Raw genomic sequence first — 19,881 nt, forward strand, 5'->3', positions numbered from 1 at the left:
GCTATAATTAGTGTATCTCAAACCATGGTTTCCAGATAGCTTCAAACATTGGAAATACCTGCCTTTCTGCCAATATGTGCTGGTAAATATATGACAGAAGAATGTGCAGTTTTCCTTTTTATGTTATCATGGTGGTATAATTTTAGTGTATTGAATTGGTTGGTTCTGGTCTGAAATACTAATTAACTTCCTTTCTCCCTCTGTACTGAAAACGGTGCAATAATTTTGACCTTGTGTTTATGTGGCAGTCTCCTCTGTATTAAAAAAGCCATGGACAGCTTGTTCCTCCCTAAATTGAGGCTTATTTTTGCCTCCCAGCTCCATGAAAGCTGGAAGCACAGAAGTCAGTATTTGCATTGTAGTAAACAGTGGAAACAGTGTCAGACTTTATTTTGGGGGGCTCCAAAATCATTGCAGATGGTGATTGCAGCCATGAAATTAAAAGACGCTTACTCCTTGGAAGAAAAGTTGTGGCCAACCCAGATAGCATATTCAAAAGCAGAGACATTACTTTGCCGATTAAGGTCCGTCTAGTCAAGGCTATGGGTTTTCCTGTGGTCATGTATGAATGTGAGAGTTGGACTGTGAAGAAGGCTGAGCGCCGAAGAATTGATGCTTTTGAAGTGTGGTGTTGGAGAAGACTCTTGAGAGTCCCTTGGACTGCAAGGAGATCCAACCAGTCCATTCTGAAGGAGATCAGCCCTGGGATTTCTGTGGAAGGAATGATGCTAAAGCTGAAACTCCAGTACTTTGGCCACTTCATGCGAAGAGTTGACTCATTGGAAAAGACTCTGATGCTGGGAGGGATTGGGGGCAGGAGGAGAAGGGGACGACCCAGGATGAGATGGCTGGATGGCATCACAGACTCGATGGACGTGAGTCTGAGTGAACTCCGGGAGTTGGTGATGGACAGGGAGGCCTGGCGTGCTGCGATTCATGGGGTCGCAAAGAGTCGGACACGACTGAGCAACTGAACTGAACTGAAAGGGATAGAACTGAGAATGACCAACCAATACTAATATCTTTGTCTTCAGTGTTAGACTAGCTCTTAAGATCAAATACGTTTGAAGGTAGGAGATCTCTGCTACTTTGGAGAGTGACACGAGATGAAAAGAGCAGCCTCCTTTATAGCTGTCACTGCCCCTATTACCTTGTATTGGCCATTCACATGAGTGTATCAGATGTTGCAAGTCTTATGGGACCCTCAGAAGGGAAGGTGTTAAAAACAATTTAAAGATTTAAGGAAGTATAATTTCACACATGAAAACATTCTGTTAGGACCAGCAAAGAAAGACCTGCCAGGCAGATATGAGAATTTATCTTTCTTTTAGTAAAACCTTCAAGTTAGTAGTGAGAAAGTCAAGCAACCATCGGCTTTCCAAGTAGCTAAAGTCCCATTCAAAGAACTAGATATGAAGCAGAAAAGAATGTATTAGGCATAGATATCTTCGTCACACCCATTCCCACAATCCCTCTTAGTAACATCATCTCATCTTACCACTTCTGTTCATATCCAACACCATTCTAGTCTACACTACAGGTTATCTTCTGGCTGAATCACTTTAGTTACTTCCCAACTAGTCTTACTTTAGCTACTCTCTTTTGTTTGTTTGTTTCATCAGGTTCTACTTGCTTCTCACGAGATCTTCATTGCATTGTTCAGGATCTTTTGTTGTGGCTCGCGGGCTCCAGAGCACTTGGGCTTCAGTAATTGCAGCACATGGGCTCTCTAGTTGGGGCACATGGGCACAGTTGCTCTATGGCAAGTGGAATCTTGGTTCCCCAATCAGGGATCAAACGGGTGTCCCCTGCATTGCAAGGCCCATTCTTACCCACTGGACCACCAGAGAAGTCCCACTGTAGCCACTCTCGCCTTCCTCACTCTTCTTAAAATAAAGACTTAAACCCTTACCCCTGGACTCTGTATAATTTGACCTCTGTCGCCTCCTCTTCCAAGTTCATCTTGTACCAATAGGCCTTTGCACTATTGTTGATTTGCCTGAAATACTCTCTTCCTCGTTTCCTTTCCCCCAGTTACCTCCTTCTTATCTCTCACAGCCCAGTTAGACCTCATTTTAGATTGCATATTTCCATAACACTCTGTACTTTTTCTTCAGGTGACTTGATTATATAGTCTCCTGATTATTTCTTAAATACCTGTCTCCAAACACTCCTTGAGAACTTTTGTTAGAGTTTTGGACTCATTATTACTTCCTTAGTGACTGGTACAGTGTCTGACGCAAATCAGATGCTCAGGAAATAGTCAAAAGCTTGATAAAGGCACACACACATGCACTCACCCTCTCAGTCTCTCTCAATGGCATCATTATATGTTATTGAATTAGGCATCTTTTGGGATATCTACTCAAGTTTCAACACTTCCCTTTTCTCCAAGATTTGTCCCATTCTACCTACCAAACACAGCTGTGGGCTCCTAGTTGCAGTATTTATACCTTGCACCTCCCACTTCTTCTCCTCCTATCACCCTCCCCTTCCCCTATCTCAACTAATTGAACTGGCAGTGGATGCCCAACCCAAGTCGGGCCATTTAGTTTCTCCATAGGGAATTTGAAGTTGGAAGTGGACATAGTTGGTGTTTTAAGATATGAACACCAGAACTCCAGGGTAACCATCTGCTGCCTACCGTGTAAACTCATGAAGTGCAGAGGAAGAAAGGATAACAGAAAATGAGGAGTGAAGCAATTGCACAGAGACGAGACACCTGCCAATATTATAATCCTGGCTTTCAGTCTTTTTTCTTCCATGAGCTTGCCCTTGTCTCTTGAGGCTCCTAAATTTCTTTTTTGCTGAACTTATCTTGAGTTTGTTTCTATTATGTGCAACCAAAGAGAAGCGTTAATACAACTAGAAAAACTAAAAATAATGACCTTAAAATGAACAAACTTCACATAATTTAGAGGTACATTATAGGGTATGATAGTTTAGATAATTTTAACTAATTACTATCTTGAAGACCCACATGATTAAGCATGAAAATTTTCTAATTATCTCTTTTTAAAAACTGAAATGCTACCACATATTTGAAAAGTATCTTCTTTGTCTTTTAAATTGGTTTTTTAAAAAATGAAAAACTAACATTTAAGAAAAACCTTCTTAATTAGCTCGATGACTTAAAAAAAAAAACAAACCAGAAATCTTACAGTGCTGAGGGATTTAACATATAATAACCTCACTCATTGGTTACTCTTTGGCCTCTAAAACACGTAACTGACCAGCCAGGGGGAGCTAAACTTACTGTTAACCTAAAATACAGTTCAAACAGAAAGCAAGTTCTTCCCACTTTCTACACTAAAGCTTCAGTGAGCTGCATATTTCTAAGCTTTAGTCTCTCAGTCTTTCTTACGTTTGTCTTTATGCTTGTCAGTCAACCTGAATTCTAATTTCTGTATATTATTTCACTCTCTAGCTCTCTATTTTATGTTCTAAGAAAATTGGCAGTTTCCAGCATAATTTTTAGTATATTAAAAATTAGTAACCAGTTCCATAGCACCTAATAGGCATGAGCTTATTGCCTATGCAGTGGCTTTCTGAATGGGCAGATTTAAAATGGGTGATAAGATTAAGCCAATCAAAAAGGAATCATCATTTCAAGAAGGGAGATAAATTGAGATTTGAGCTCCAGAAACCACAGAATGGAATGTATTGCTAATTTTACAGATAGTGTTCTCAAACTATAGTATTTTAGTGTTTTCCAAGAAGGTAGAAATTCGAGAATATACAACTTAATACTCAACTTAGTTCATCATGTAAAAACAGGTACAGCCATAACTGTTCCATTGTTTTAGTGTAATGAACCTATGTTTCTTTCAGTTAAACTGTCTAGCTTTTATGAAACATAGAGAGAGTTGTCACGATGGATTCCTTGAACACAGCTCTTTTTCAAATTGAGCCACAATTGATTTTTTCATATCTTTTATCTGTGACATTGTTCCCATAGAAAACATCAAGTAATAACTATTTTTAATGATGCTGTCTCTTGGGTATAAGCTAGCAGTTTAATTTATAATTGCCTAGCTAGGTTTTTTTTGTTTTAATTTGTTAGGCAAATGTGTAATTACATGGTCTTAAATCAGCCTTTAGGGATAGACTTTTTAAATCATTCACTCATAAAAAGTAGTTACATAATTTTATCATGCCGGTAATACACATTCATTTTAAAACCCTCTAGACTATTGTTGTTTTGGCCTTGTCCCATTTACTCTTCAGAGCTCACGTTCCTCTTATGTAAATTGAGATGGTCACTATTATACCTATTTCAAAGGTGATTATGAGACTCAAAAGAAGGAAGCATTTTGTACATTATTATTCTCAGCCCACTTGTTTATTTGTGTCCCATAGGTAGTAACTGCAGAGCTTATAGTCTATTCTTATACCTCCTATTTCCAGAAATTTTTGCAGAAGTACAGTTTTTATAAGGAAAGACAATTTAGAATTAAACTTTCTATGCCCTGAGCACAGTTCCACTCTTGCCCACCTCTTTTCCTTTTCTTCTCATAAACAACAAAAATGCTCATGTGAAGAGTAATAAGGAGAGAGAGAAGAGAATTACTTAGTTGTAGTTATTATCTCCTTTCTCAATTTTTTTTCTGTATTATCTTTGTAAGGAAAGAAAGTTTGTTTCTCTTTAAACAGAACTGAAGTTAATAGAAGCAAAATTGTTGTTATTATTATTATTTGTGGCTAACTTAACATTTATTAATAGCAGCTAACATTTACTGAGCTCTTAATATGTGCTAGACAATGTATTACCATATTTCATTGAATCTAAAACACAAACATTGATGAGATGTACCATTATTTTATGTACCACTAAAAAAGAAAAAATTGTCAAGTAAATCACAACAAAAATGCTTTCCTTGCACTAAATATATTTAGTTAATGCCTATTGAAATACTCGTTTAGGCTTAGGTTTTTATTATGTCATACCATGTATTCATAAAAGGAATTATAAATAAGATAAATTGGTATAAAATGTCCTCATGTTCAGGGCCCAACTCTTCTGAATTTCTCTTTTGATGCAGAATTATGAATGTCTGTTAATTTACACCAAATTGTCCTTTGAGCCATCAAGAGCATTCGTAATGCAGCATTTCTTAAAGAAATACTCCACTGTTACCTAGGATTTTCTTCCAAGCCACTGACATTCATTTTGCAAGCTTTGACATCTTGTATAGGTAATGACAACAGCATTGCAACTGCTACCTAGCCAATAGCAATTATAAGAAGCATATTGATTTCAGAGATATTAAAATATAAAAAATATAAGTAAATGCATTTTGTAAAATATTAAATGGGGTGATTGTTTCACATGTATTATCTAACTTAACCCTCAGAATAATCTCACAAGGAAAGTACTGTTATTATACCCATTTTACAAATGAGGGAAACAAGGGTTAGAAAGGATAAATAGATTGCTCAGGAGTTCACAGTTGGTAAGAGACCAAAACAAAAAAAAAACAACAACAACAAACTCAAGTCAGCCTGACTGCAAAACCTTTATCCTTGCCACTGTAATATATTGGATTCATTTGCATAGCCCAAATAATCAAGATCTCTGAAATGGACACAGGAAGCATATCTTAATTCTTCAAGAGACCCAGAGCAGAGACTATATAGAGCTGCATAAAGTATTTCCCAGAAGCTACCAAACTAGAATTTCAGTGAGTAAAGACTAAATGAGGGCCTTCCCTGATGCTCCAGTGGCTAAGACTCTGCACTTCCTATTGTGGGGGCCAGAGTCCGTCCCTGGTCAGGGAATTACGTCCCATATGCTGCACCTAAGAGTTTGCATGCTGCAACTAAAGATCCCTGCGTGTTACAACAAAGATAAAGAACATGCATGCTGAAACTAAGACCTGGTGCAGCCAAATAAATAAACATATATTTTTTTAAAGACTAAATGAAAAGACTCTTGCACATGTCTTCAGCTGTGTACAGATGCTGCAATTCAGACTTTTAATTTAGATGAGTGAGTCTCTGTGTTTTGATCAAAATATTCCCATTTTCCTAATGGACGACAGTGTGACTATAATGATTTTATGACATCTACCCTGGCTTGAATTTTATGAAAATTGATGATATGGTGGTTTTCTAATACCAAGTGACAGAAGAAGGGAAACTTTACTGATAGGTTTTTGTGGTTTTCGCTTGGATGAATTACTGTACCTGCCATTCTCACCTAATTTATCATTCCAGCATAGTTTCAGACTCCGAGTACAAATTATTTTGGCCTACAGAATCTGGCATTGCCTATCCTATCTGCCTCCTCCAGTATGCTTATTGATTTACCTATTTTTTAATTGTTTCTTTCAGTTTTTTAAATGCAAACTGAATATTATTGAGAAATTTTATATATAACTGGACTTAGGTAAAGCAGCGAAAGGAGCTTCATAGTGGAGCCCGCAACTAATCATATCCTTGAAATTCTAGTGGCAGTGTTAGGATTTTCCACCCCCAGGAATAATTATCAATTCTAGTGAAGTGGCATAGTCTCACCTTCGGTATTCAAGAGTATAGGCTGAAAAGCTATATAAGCTCCTAGTAGATGATAAGTAAAGAACTGATAGGGGAGTCTTATATGAGGCAGAAATTTAATCAATTAACACAAATTATTTATTGAGAACATGCTGTGTGGCCCAGCTCTGGGTATGACAGAGTGAAAAATATAAGACATGGACTCTTCCTTCAAGAAGTACATAATGTTAAAAGAGCAATATGTGCACTTTCAAAAAGAAAAGAAAATACAATGCAAAGCGTAATTTTCCATGATGCCTAGACCTAACCTATTGTAAGATCTCAGAAAACTCAGAGAAATCAAGTGTTTTGGAATAACCAGTAGGGCCATGAAGAGAGGTTAAGTTCAAGAAAGGACAGGGTTGTACAGATAGACAAAAAGTGAGGATAATATCCCAGAGAGGGAAAATAAAGAAAAATCTGAATGCTTAGCATAAAGCAATTTACTTTCCCTAGATCCATGAGGTGTTCCAAGTCCTTTCACAGCTGAAAGAAGTCTCCTTTAGAATACAGACTCTTTTAACACTACTATATTTAGACTGGATAATCAACAAGGACCTACTGTATAGCACATGGAATTCTGCTCAATGTTATGTGGCAGCCTGGATGGGAGGGGAATGAAAAAAAAGAATACAGCATGTCTAAAATTGATTGGATTATTCTTGCTGTAGAAAGGCTTTATGTTTAAATTTATTGTTGTGAAAAAATTAGGTACAAATCAGTACAGCTTGGGAGAGCTCATATTACATATTTTAGTGAATTGATGGCTAATTTACATCATGCTGGTGAAGACACACAAGACTGGGACTTGAACCCATGGGCCAGGAATTCAGCCCAACCAAAGCTCAGAATGGGACCTGACCCCACTGTCGTTCAATTGAGATCACATGCCTGGTCTCAAGACTTAATGAAACTCAGGTTCTTTATGTCTCATCACAAAAGAATTCAGTAAGAGACAAAGTGATAGGTGAGAAGTAGATTATTTAGAGAGATACTCATTTCATAGACAGAATGTTTTGGTTTTTTTAAAATATCACTCAGTCGTGTCCAACTCTTTGTGACCCCATGGACTGTGGCCCACCAAGCTCCTCTGTCCATGGAATTGTCCAGGCAAGAATACTGGAGTGAGTTGCCATCCCTTCCAAGGGATCTTCCTGACCCAGGGATTAAACCTGAGTCTCCCGCATTGCAGACAAATTCTTTACCGTCTGAGCCAGTGTTCAGTTCAGTTCAGTTCAGTTCAGTCGCTCAGTCGTGTCCAGCTCCTTGCGACCCCATAAATTGCAGCACACCAGGCTTCCCTCTCCATCACCAACTTCCAGAGTTCACTCAAACTCATGTCCATCGAGTCGGTGATGCCATCCAGCCATCTTATCCTCTGTCGTCCCGTCGCCTTCTCCTCCCACCCCCAATCCCTCCCAGCATCAGAGTCTTTTCCAATGAGTCAACTCTTCGCATGAGATGGCCAGAGTACTGAAGTTTCAGCTTTAGCATCATTCCCTCCAAAGAACACCCAGGACTGATCTCCTTCAGAATGGACTGGTTGGATCTCCTTGCAGTCCAAGGGACCCTCAAGAGTCTTCTCCAACACCACAGTTCAAAAGCATCAATTCTTCGGCGCTCAGCTTTCTTCACAGTCCAACTCTTACATCCATAATGACCACAGGGAAAACCATAGCCTTAACTAGACGGACCTTTGTTGGCAAAGTAATGTCTCTGCTTTTTAATATGCTATCTAGGTTGGTCATAACTTTCCTTCCAAGGGGTAAGAGTCTTTTAATTTCATGGCTACAGTCACCATTTGCAGTGATTGTGGTACATCTCAAAAACCAAGAACACATTCCATGGGAGAAACACATTCCACGGGAGAAACACATTCCACAGAGAGTGTGGGCCATCTCAGAAGGCAAAAGACCCCAAATATGGGGTGGTTAGATTTTATGGGCTGGGTAATTTCATAGGCTAACAAGTGGGAGGATTATTCCAACTATTTGGGAAAAGGGGCAGAGATTTCCAGGAATTGGACCACTACCCACTTTTTGTCCTACTGTGGTCGGCCTCAAAACTGTCATTTAGCATGCTAACATATTACAATTAACGTATATTGAGGCTTAAGGTCCATTGGAAGTCAAATCTTCTGCCATCTTGGACCTAACTGATTCTAACCAGTCTTTGTCATATCCTCAACAGTATGTCATTCTTTTAAAGGTTTTACCCTGTCGCTTTCCTGCTGTTTCACTGGGGTCCACTAAAAATGTATATCCTTCTTGTCTCTATTAGGCAAATTTTGATCTGTTCATCATTTGCCAGTAATTGCTGTCTACTGACTTAGAGAGTTTTCTCTTTAATGGAAGTAGGAGAAATTACCCATATTCTTATATGAAAATGGTAACAAGAAGAAATGTCTGCCTCTCTCCCCATTTTTTTTTTGATCATTTAGTTTTTGACCTTTATTCTCTTGATATGTCTTACCTTAACTGACTTTCAGTTGTTAAACTATCCTCTCATTTATGGGATATATCCCACTTGGTTATGGTATTTAATCTCTTCTATATGTTGCTAGATTGGCTTTGCTAATTTGTTGAGGCTTTTATTTTTCTTTATTTAATAATTCACTGTGTTGAGGAACTGATCAATTATGAATACACCAAGCCCAAAGTAAATTGTATGTCTTAATTTTCATCATTACTTTTTAACAGCTTCTCACACTGGTTCCTTTAGGTAAAATCAGCACATCAAGTCTTTTATAGTGACATTAGGTGTCAAGGAATGAACAAGCTAAATGTCCAACTCATTAAAGAGTGCTGATATGCTGTCAGCAATGCTCGGACTAAAGCAGCATGGAAATGTATATTGTATTTTCACCTAGACAATAGATCTCAGAGAGCTATCTACAGAAATAATGAAGTCAGAGGAAAACACACTGACACTCAGATGAGAAAAAGATAGCACTTTGCTTTCCTACCATGATTAGTCCTTGGTTCTTATCTCCTAAAATTGGAGCTTTTATATTTTTTTTCCAATACATGGACTTTCTGTTTCCAAAATTCTTGTGATCTCATGAAAAGAAGAATGTCCCTGAACTCTGAATAATGTTGGGCCTCAAATCTCAAAGGAATATATAATGCCAAAACTAAGGTATTTTTCATGTTGCTGTGATTTAGAATAAAATGATGTTGAAAGCAGAAATTGGATATGGTAAGATCTACTGCTTTCTGAAAGAGTTATTGTAGAGGAAAAAATAGCTTGAGACTAACATGATATGGTGATTCCATATGGAAACACTAACTTCATAGATTGATTAGAGTATTAAATAGCTGTTAATTTGGCCAGAATTTGAGTCTTTTTCATGTTGATCAAGGTCATATCTTAGGAAGAAAACAACCACACAGATTTTGTGTAATTCAGAATGTTATGTGAATTAGTATATGGAAAGCACTTAGAACAGGATCTGGCACATAGTAAATGCTGTAACAGTAATATTTGCTATTATGAATGATAGAGAATGGGTTATTCTGTAACAACCTGAGGAATTTTTCTAAGAAAGTATAATAGTCCTTTTAGGCCTCCTTTTCTTTAGAACTGAACTTTTTTTTTTTTTTTTTGCTTTTTCTATCACTCCATGAAAGTGAAAGTCACTCAGTCGTGTCTGACTCTTTGCGACCCCATGGACCATATAGTCCATGGAATTCTCCAGGCCAGAATACTGAAGTGGGTAGCCTATCCCTTCTCCAGCGGATCTTCCCAACCCAGAGATTGAACTGGGGTCTCCTGCGTTGCAGGCGGATTCTTTACCAACTGAGCTATCATCACTCCAGAGCTGATTATATTCCTTTAAACAAAAAAAGATAGTTAACTGGACTGAATTTCTGTGAGTTTATTCCCTCAATTAAAGGGAACCTGGTTAAGTTAGGTTTAAATAACCCGATTTTAGTCTAAATTCCCAAACATTAAGACTAGTTAAAGCGACTTCCCTAGCAGTCCAGTGGTTAGGACCCCACACTTCCAGAGGCATGGGTTCGATCCCTGATTGGGGAACTAAGATCCTGCATGCTCTGTGGCATGGCAGAGAAAAAAAAAAAAACTAGTTTAAAAAAAGTCAGCAATAGAGGATTTTTTATTTTATTTTTGTTTTTTTTTAATATTCTCAGTTGATTTTATTTTGTTGAAATTAATTTTTATTGGAGTATAGTTGTTGATTTACAATGTTGTCCTAGTTTCTGCTATACAGCAAAGTGACTCAGTTATACATAACATATATCCACTCTTTTTAAAATTATTTTCCCATAGAGATCATTACAGAATATTGAGTAGAGTACCCTGTGCTGTACAGTAGGTTCTTATTAGTTATCTATCCCCTGTGGCCCAGCAAGTAAAGAACCTGCTGGCAGTGCAGGAGATGTGGGTTTGATCCCTGGGTTAGGCAGATCCCCTAAAGGGCATGGCAACACACTCCAGTATTCTTGCCAGGAACCATGGACAGAGGAGCCTGGCAGGCTATGATCCATGGGGTTGCAAAGAGTCAGACACGACTGAAGTGACTGAGCATTCGTGCAGGCATGCGCGCGCGCACGCGCACATGCACACATATTTTATAAATAGTAGTGTGTATATGTTAGTCCCAACCTCCCAATTTATCTGTCCCCTTTTTCCCCCCCTTGGTAGCCATTAGTTTGTTTTCTTCATCTGTAACTCTGTGTTTTGTAAGTAAGTTAATTTATACCTTTTCTTTAGATTCCACATATAAGCAGTATCATATGATATTTGTCTTTCTCTGTCTGACTTACTTCACCCAGTATCTGGAGGACTTTTTAAAGCAAAGCTTACCTTTGTTCTGAGGATTTAATCACTTTCATTGATTGACACCGAAGAATATGTTTTAATATTTTAGATTATGTTTCCTTTTTTAAATCAAGAAATGATAAATCAATGCTTAATTAGCCTCTTATCTAACAGGAAAAGAGTTACTAGCTATAAGCCAGTGAAACAAGTGGCAAATAGATCCATGTGTTCACCACAATGAAGATTTAAAGCAGACTTAAGCAAAATTGAAAGATGGGCAAACTGGGTAAAAAAACTTGCACTGTATTAATACAGGGCAAATATTTTTAATCTTGTAAATTAATGAGACATATATCAGCAATTCTGTAAATAAATAGGCAAAGAAGGTAGAAAATTCAGAGGAAGAAATAGAAATGACCAGTACACATATTTGAAGAATGGTCAGCCTCACTAGTAATCAAAGAAATGCTAATTAAAATGGGTTACCATTTTTACTCTAGCAGAGATTTTTAAAAATGATACTTGATGTTATCAAGGGTGTTCTCATATACTATTAGGATTATAAAGCAATACATCATTCTAGAAACTAAGCAACATATATCAAAAGCATTAAAAAATTTATGCTTACTATTTTTACACACACTAGATTGGCAAAAAATAGAAAGTCTGACGACACCAAGTACTGGTGAAAGTATGAAACAGAGCTCTTATACATAGTGATGAAAAGTATTGGTGTGATTCTTTTGGCAAGTAATTAGATATTATCTTGATAAGACAGGAGTTCCACTTCTGCATACATGCTCTAGCCTTGGAACTCTTGTTGCTGTTTCACCAGGACACTGGTATAAGAATATTCATAATAGCCTTATAAAAAGGCTGACAATAACTCAGATGTCCATTTATAGGAAAACTGATAGTGATATTTTCAAATAATAGAAATCTACAATAGAGTAAGAATGAAAGAAGCATGCTTAAATGTACCAACATGAATGAATTCTAAAAGTACAACGGTACATTGAAAAAAAGAAAATCACAGAAGAATACATCCACTCTGATAACATTTTATAAAGTTCAGAAGAAAGAAGAAATAAACAATATTGTTAATGTGTTTTAAACTAAACAAAGATAGCAAGGCAGTAAAAACTGAAGTCCAATGATGTTACCTCTTAGGGGAGGCAGAGAGATGAACTTCAACTATTTGTGCTAATGCTTCCTCTCAGATTAGTGGTAAATTCATGGAAGTTTTTTAATTATTATGCTTCATGACTTGTCTATCATGTGTATTATTTGTATATATCAAATATTTCATAGTCAAAAATTAAAAGAGCCTATAGATGTTTATTTCATAATTGATTTCTAGAGATCAGTGCAAAAATAATGATGAAAAATACAGAAAAACTTGATCCCAGTGGTGATATTTATTATAACCAAAAACTGAAATAGCAGAGATGCCCAACACCACTTTTTTATACCCTGCTTTGTTCAAAAAAGGGTTTAATAAAGCCCTAAAGAATATATTCAGTGAAACAAAAATAAAATAAAATTTGCTGAGAAATGAAAGTTAAAAAATGGAAGAAGGTTAAGAGAAAGCCAGGAGTAAGATTATATGAAAAACATAAGTTGTAAACTCCTGTTCTTGTTAGAGGTAAGTCACAAACTTGACTAAGCTTTCCGTAACCAGGGTAAGAAAGGAAATATGATTGTTGATGCCTTTAAGATAAGAAAGCACATCAACTGTTTTGATTGAGCTGAAAGAGAAATTTCTCACCAGATTAACTGTATGAGCAAGTTATTTAACTTCTCTCTGCTTGTGTGTCCATGTCTATAAAATAAAACAATAAAAATAATACCTGTTATATAACATTGTGAGGATTACATAAGGTAAGTTCTTAGGACAGCACCTGGAACATTAGTAAGCACTCAAATATATTACTGACTAGTCATATTTAATGACATTCTCAAGCATATTCTTGTAGAAATCAATATTGTGGAAGTAGGGGTTAAGGGAGAAATGGAGAGGTAATCCTTGCCTCAGATAGGAAATACTGTCAACAGTAGGACACTGTGCTGTGAATTAATTTTCTAGTGTTCTACCTCTGTTCACTTACTAAATATTTATTGTGCACCTCCTTTATGAAAGTTTTCTGTCTAGTAATATATGGCCAGGATACAGGTCTTATTAAGCTGTTCTGCTTCAGCCTCCTCTAGGTAGTTTAATCTAGGAATTATTCTATTATGTTGTATAACAAATGATATTTGTTACATTCACTTTTTCTGCTTTTCAAATATGAAAGTAGTAGTCTGTAAACAGAGACGGGGCGAAAGCAGTTATGAAAAGAGAAGTGAGACCTAGTAAACTGAACTTAGTTAACACTTATTAAGAAGAGAATAATCCTGTGGTGGATTCATGTTGATGTATGGCAAAACCAATACAATATTGTAAAGTAATTAACCTCCAATTAAAATAAATAAATTTATATTTTAAAAAAAAGAGAATAATCAATTGAGGCACTTTCCTGAGAAGTGATATGGTGATAAGAATATTAATTGCTACATTTATTGGAATTCAAACTATGCACCAAACTCTGTACTAATTTCTCCACACACATTATCCCAATTAATCCTTATAACACTTTGAGGTTGTGAATATTATCTCCTTTTTTTTTTTTTTTGGTGAGAAGTTAAATTCTTAGAGAAAGTAAGTCACAGCAGTAAGTATGGGTTCAAGCTGAAATTCAGACCCAGGCAGCTGATTCTAAAATCTATATTCCTAGTCATTTAAATATATTACTTTGCATGGAATGAAACCAAAACTTATCAAACCTTGAATTCCTTTGTTCCAGATCTAAAATATTTTTCTCCAACACCTTTAGTCAAATACATCCTGATTTTTATTATCCTATTTTAAGTTCATGCATTAGTCTTGTTATTTTCTTAACTTTGACTATCAGACTATAAAGTTAATCTTTTCCTGATCTAACTGTGTGATTGGTACTCATGTCTTTTAGTCACTTGATTTGCTCACCAGCATGAATTTTCTTTAAAACCACTTTTAAATGGAAAGAATCCTTGGATTTGAAGTAGAAGAGTCTAGCAAGTTAAAAATTTGGTAATCTATAATCTCATGGCCCTAGATGCCAATGGATTGTTTTGGCCCTTGCTCAGGGCACTGAATCATGTTGCCTTCAAATTATAGGCCTTCCTCCTTAGCCAAAAGACAGTCATATTAATTATTGACAATGAAGATGCATCTTGTATTTAAAGATTAAGAAAATTCATACCTTAAGATTAAGGTAATTTGACCTGGGGCTTTCTAATGTCACTTACCAATTGTAGAAACATAGATTTCATATTTAAACATGTCATGTTCGCTGGGTGGTTTGCAGTAGAGAACTTGGCCTGAAATCATTTTTCCAAAACAGTTTTTCTGAGACTCCTAGTAGTAGCAGCAGTGACATAATTCACATCTCAAAATCCAAATACTGTCAGATGGGAAAACATAGAGGTATTCAGCTCACTGGCTTGAGATTACTATGCATTACTTGAATTGTACAGTTCAGAAGCTAGGAAAAGCCTATACTTGTAAAAGGGCAGGATTTACTCTGAGGGGTAGACAGAGTCTCCTGAAATGTAATTTTGTGATAGAGAATAATTTTATATTTGTTGAAATATATTAACCTCAAAAGGCTTTAATAAATCAAGACCCACTTGCAGATACTGATTTCTTTTTTCTTTTAAAATTTTCTAATCTTATTTTGGCCTTTGTTCATAGTACATGTTTTCTTCCTAGCTTCCCTTCTTCCTTAAATCATTTCATCTCTCTCTCTATGTGTGTGTGTGTGTGTGTGTGTGTGTGTGTGTGTGTGTGTGTGTGTGTGTGTGTGTGTGTATACACACACATACCATCTGTCCTTCCACAGAACTGTTCTTTCTCTCAACAAGGGGCAAGGATGGGAGTGAGAGGCACAGTGTGGTCAGAAACCGATGGAAAATCTTGCAGACAGTTTTTTGGCTCCTCTTCTCCATCCCCTGTTTCTCTGCCCTGCAGCCCCCTGGGGAACAACAGGAAGCCAACAGCTTGTATCCATTTGACAAAGTGGCAGTGGCACAGAAGAGAAAATGCTAGGCTGTTCAGCTCTATTCCTAGACTCGGAAGCCATGCAAATGGTGGGTAGTGTGCTTGATCGTACATGTTCTGTGCCACAGGATCCAACAGATTAGAATTTTTTTGTTTGTTTTATTGAAGTATAGTCAGTTTACAATATTGTGTTCATTACAGGTGTACAGCATAGTGATTCAGTATTTTTGCAGATTATACGCCATTATAGATTACTATAAGATAATAGATAAAATTTCTTATGTTCTACAATATATCCTTATTGCTTAACATTTTGTATATAGTAGTTTGTGTCTATTAGGTCCATACCCCTAGTTTGTCTGTCTCTCCTTTCATCTCCCCTTTGATAATCATAAGTTTACTTTCTGTATCTTTGAGTCTGTGTCTGTTGTATATATACATTCATTTGTACTATTTTTAGATTCCACATGTAAGTGATAATAGTATTTGTCCTTCTCTGACTTATTTCACTACACATAATGTTCTCTAGATTCACCCATATTACTGTAAATGACTGTATTTCATTCTTTTTATGGCTGAGTAGTATCCCATTGCATATATATATATTTATATATATACTGCATCTTCTTAATTCCATCATCTGTTGATGGCACTTGAGTTCCTTCCATGTCTTGGTTATTGTAAATAGTGCTGGTATGAACATTGGGGTGCATGTGTCTTTTGAATTAGTGTTTTCATTTTTTTATGACCTATAGAGTAAAAGTGATTATTTACTACCCTCTCTCTCTAATATGGATGACCCCATGTTTCCTTGATAACTTGTAAGTTTTGATTTTATCTCTGCTGAAAATAGCTACCTTGTAAGACAGTATAAATACTCACACATGTTGAATAAAATACCTTTGCTCCATCAGAGCTTGGGTCCCCGTGCCCCTCTCTCTCTCTCTCTCTCAGGCTATTTCTCTGGAGCGCAGAAGCCTGCTGTGCTCACTTTCCTGCCCAGGCTTCTGAGACCCTCTCGAGAAGGCACTCGGTGCCTTCATGAACAGCGCAAGCCCCATGTCAGGAGCTTTATTGGTTTTCTGCATAAACCAAGGAATGTCGGCCTCTTTCTCTCTCCTTTACTTTCTTATCTCGACTCTGGACCACCGGGTTCCGGTCCATTAAAGGACCTCAATAGCCTGCACCAATGTACATTTGCACCAGCAGTATAGGAAGAGAGTTCCCTTTTCTCCATACCTTCTCCACCATTTATTTGTAAACTTTTTGATGATAGACAATCTGACAGGTGTGACTTGATACCTCATTGTGGTTTTGATTTATACATTTCTTTATTAATTAATGATATAGAGTATCTTTTCATGTGCATGTTAGCCATCTGTGTTTCTTCTTTGGAAAAATGTCTATTCAGGTCTTCTGCCCATTTTCTGATTGGATTTTTTTGATACTGATTTGTATAGGCTCTTTGTATATTTTGGATATTAACCCCTTCTCATCATTTACAAATATTTTCTTCCATCCCATAGGTTGTCTTTTTGTCGATGGTTCCTTTGCAGAGCAAAAACTTTTAAGTTTAATTAGGTCCCATTTGTTTATTTTTTTAGGTTATTTCTTTTTTACTTCATTTTAATGTTATTTCTTTTTATGTTTATCTTTTTATGTTATTTCTTGTCTTAGAAGACTGATCCAAGAAAATACTGCTACAATTTATGTCAAACTGTTTTTTTCTGGGAGTTTTATGTTTAGATCTTTAAACCATCTTGAGTTTGTTTTTATATGTGGAATGTTTTATATATGATAGGAGGGAATGTTCTAATCTCATTGTTTTCTACGTCTTTCCAGTTTTCCCAGCACCACTTATTGAAGGAATAGCCTTTTCTCCATGGTGTTTTCTTATCCCCGTGTCATATTAGTTAACCCCAGGGTGTGTGAGTTTATTTCTGGGCTCTTTTGTTCCACTCATCTTTATGTCTGGTATCATGCCAGTACCATACTATTTCTATTACTGTAGCTTTGTTAATACAGTCTGAAGGAGCAGTGAAAATTGTGGGTGGTACCCTAGAACATACGTATTCTGTGCCACAGGATCAAATAGAATGGAATTTCTTAATTGTCCTACTGAAGTGGAACTTAAGAGGCTTTGTCGATATCTGGTAAATAAAATACAAGCCAGTCATTTGAATTGCCTCCAGATGTATAATTAGAAGCTTTCTACACTGTGATAATTTTGTAATAATCTATCTTTCCCCAAAGACCCTCTCATGACCTTGGGGATTATATTCATGTGGTGTCACATGATGTCAAGCTATTGCCCTGGAAAATGTAGCCCTAATTCAGGTCCTTGAGAAACTACCCTTGAAGCTCTCTGGCCTAGTAGGTCTTTAGTGCTGCTCCAAATCTTAATTATAGAGAAGGTAGTGAACTTTGAAGTGGGCTATACTGCTTGGATCTGAGTTTTATAGTTCTTAGGCTTCCCTGGTGGCTCAGACAGTACAGAATCTGCCTGCAGTGTGGGACACCTGGGTTCGATCCCTGGGTTGGGAACTGGAGAGGGGAAAAACTACCCACTCCAGTTTTCTGGCCTGTAGAATTCCATGGATAGAGGAGCCTGGCAGGCAACAGTCCATGGTGTTGCAAAGAGTCAGACACTTTCACTTTCACGCCCTTTCATGTTCCAACCACATCAAAATATTAACAATAATAATAATGATAGAAAAAGACAAGTCTGTGTTTTCAAAGAACATTGGTAAAAATGCTAATTTGAGCACTGGAATTGTTACTTGGGGATCTCCACTGGAAATTATTTTTACTGTTTTGAGACGTGGCAGAGGTGAGGTTTATACCCCTGTGGAGAGCAGATGAATGCAGGCTTTCATAAGCCTGAGCACACTGCTGCTGCTGCCAACACTGTAAAAAGAGACATTGCAACCTTGAATCTATCTTGGGGGATAAAACTTAACTCCTCTAATTCAAATGTATGGGATTTCTCTACAACTGTGAAATCTCCCAGATAAAGATAAAATGAATGCACTAAATAGTAGAAGCCTAGGAGAACAGGAATGGCAGCTTTGTTTCACATGCCTTGAAGAAGCCCAGTTTGGCCTGGGTGTCACATGTCACTGAAAATCTGATTTAAACATTGCAGAAAGTATGTTCATTTAAAAAAATTTTATCAGTCCTCCATTTTTGTTTCAGGGTGGCTAACTGAATCATAAATCAAACTTAAATTAAGTCCTGAAAACTTTTGGTATTGTCAAAAATTAATCAGCTCTGTGGAAGTGATGATGTGGCCAACATGAAATACTGAGTAGTTGAGTTAAAACCGAGGCTTTTGCTTAGTATTGATGATGCTGATTTCTGTGGAAAGAGTTTTGCTTCTCACTCAAATATGACTAAGCACCCTTGCTTTATAAGTTTATCCAAAACAACATATTGCTATCCTATAGGATAAATATGTACTAGTGTTTAGAAGGAGGAAATAGTATGTTATTGAGATAACAGTCTGTGGTTCCAGACAGAGCCACATATGACTCCCAGCTCTAACTTCATCTACCTCAGTTTTCTCAACTGTAAAATGGAGCTGATAATATCTACTCCATAGGATTGTTACAGCAATTAAATGAAAGACTGTATGAGTGAAGTACCTGGTTCATAGTATACTAACAGCAAATGATTACTGTTGTTCAAATGTAATTAGTGTGTCTTGCTCACTGACATAGTCTGACCAATGAGGAGACAAAGTGTATATCAATTTACTAAACTAAGCAAGGAAATAAAAACTGAGAGAGACTTTCACCCTTAACTATATACTTCCTTATTTTATATCTTACATGTAAACCTTATCTTGTTACTAGATGGTAAAGTTCCTAAGGACAGAAACTGAATCTTCTTCCCTGTACCCTACAGTGCCTAACAGTGCTAGATAGCTAGTAGACATTCAGGAAATGTTTGTTGACTTGATCTTACTTAGCTGTGTCTTATGTCTATATATAACTCTCTTAGGAGAATAAGATTTTGCCCTATCATGTAGGAATGTGAAAGTTTCTTTGTAACTGTTATTTTCCAATAAAACCATGGGGAAATTTTACCGTGTTGAAATCATGTTGCTTTCTAATTGGTTTCTAGGCCCATTTTAACCATTTTATTATTTAGGCATTTATATATATCATTAACACTGCAGCTGGTATTGAGATAACTTCTTTCTATTTTTAAATGACAATCTTAGTTTTCTGATATTACTTAGATTAGCTTGAAGTTTTTTTGGGCTTAGCCTTTCTATCTGCATATTTAAATATGCTTAATGATTTTTTGTAGCTTTGTGATAAGTATGCATGTCTAATTGAGGCATCATATGCTCTATACATTTTTTTTTCAAGCTCTATTGATGGTCTAACATTTGATTACCATTTGGGGGAAAACTGGAAAACACATTGCTCTTCTTTAAAGTCTTTAGAGGTCTGTATAACAATACTAAGTACAGATCAAGG

The 19,881-nt window shown here is 36.6% G+C and overlaps 1 protein-coding gene across 2 annotated transcripts in view; it reads left to right on the top strand.

The window, feature by feature from the left end:
* The window catches only part of MICU1 (mitochondrial calcium uptake 1), a 223,837-nt gene that overhangs the window by 162,000 nt on the left and 41,956 nt on the right, over positions 1-19,881 (top strand). The window lies entirely within an intron of this gene.

Source organism: Budorcas taxicolor, chromosome 5, assembly GCF_023091745.1.
Source record: "Budorcas taxicolor isolate Tak-1 chromosome 5, Takin1.1, whole genome shotgun sequence".
Classification (NCBI taxonomy): domain Eukaryota; kingdom Metazoa; phylum Chordata; class Mammalia; order Artiodactyla; family Bovidae; genus Budorcas; species Budorcas taxicolor.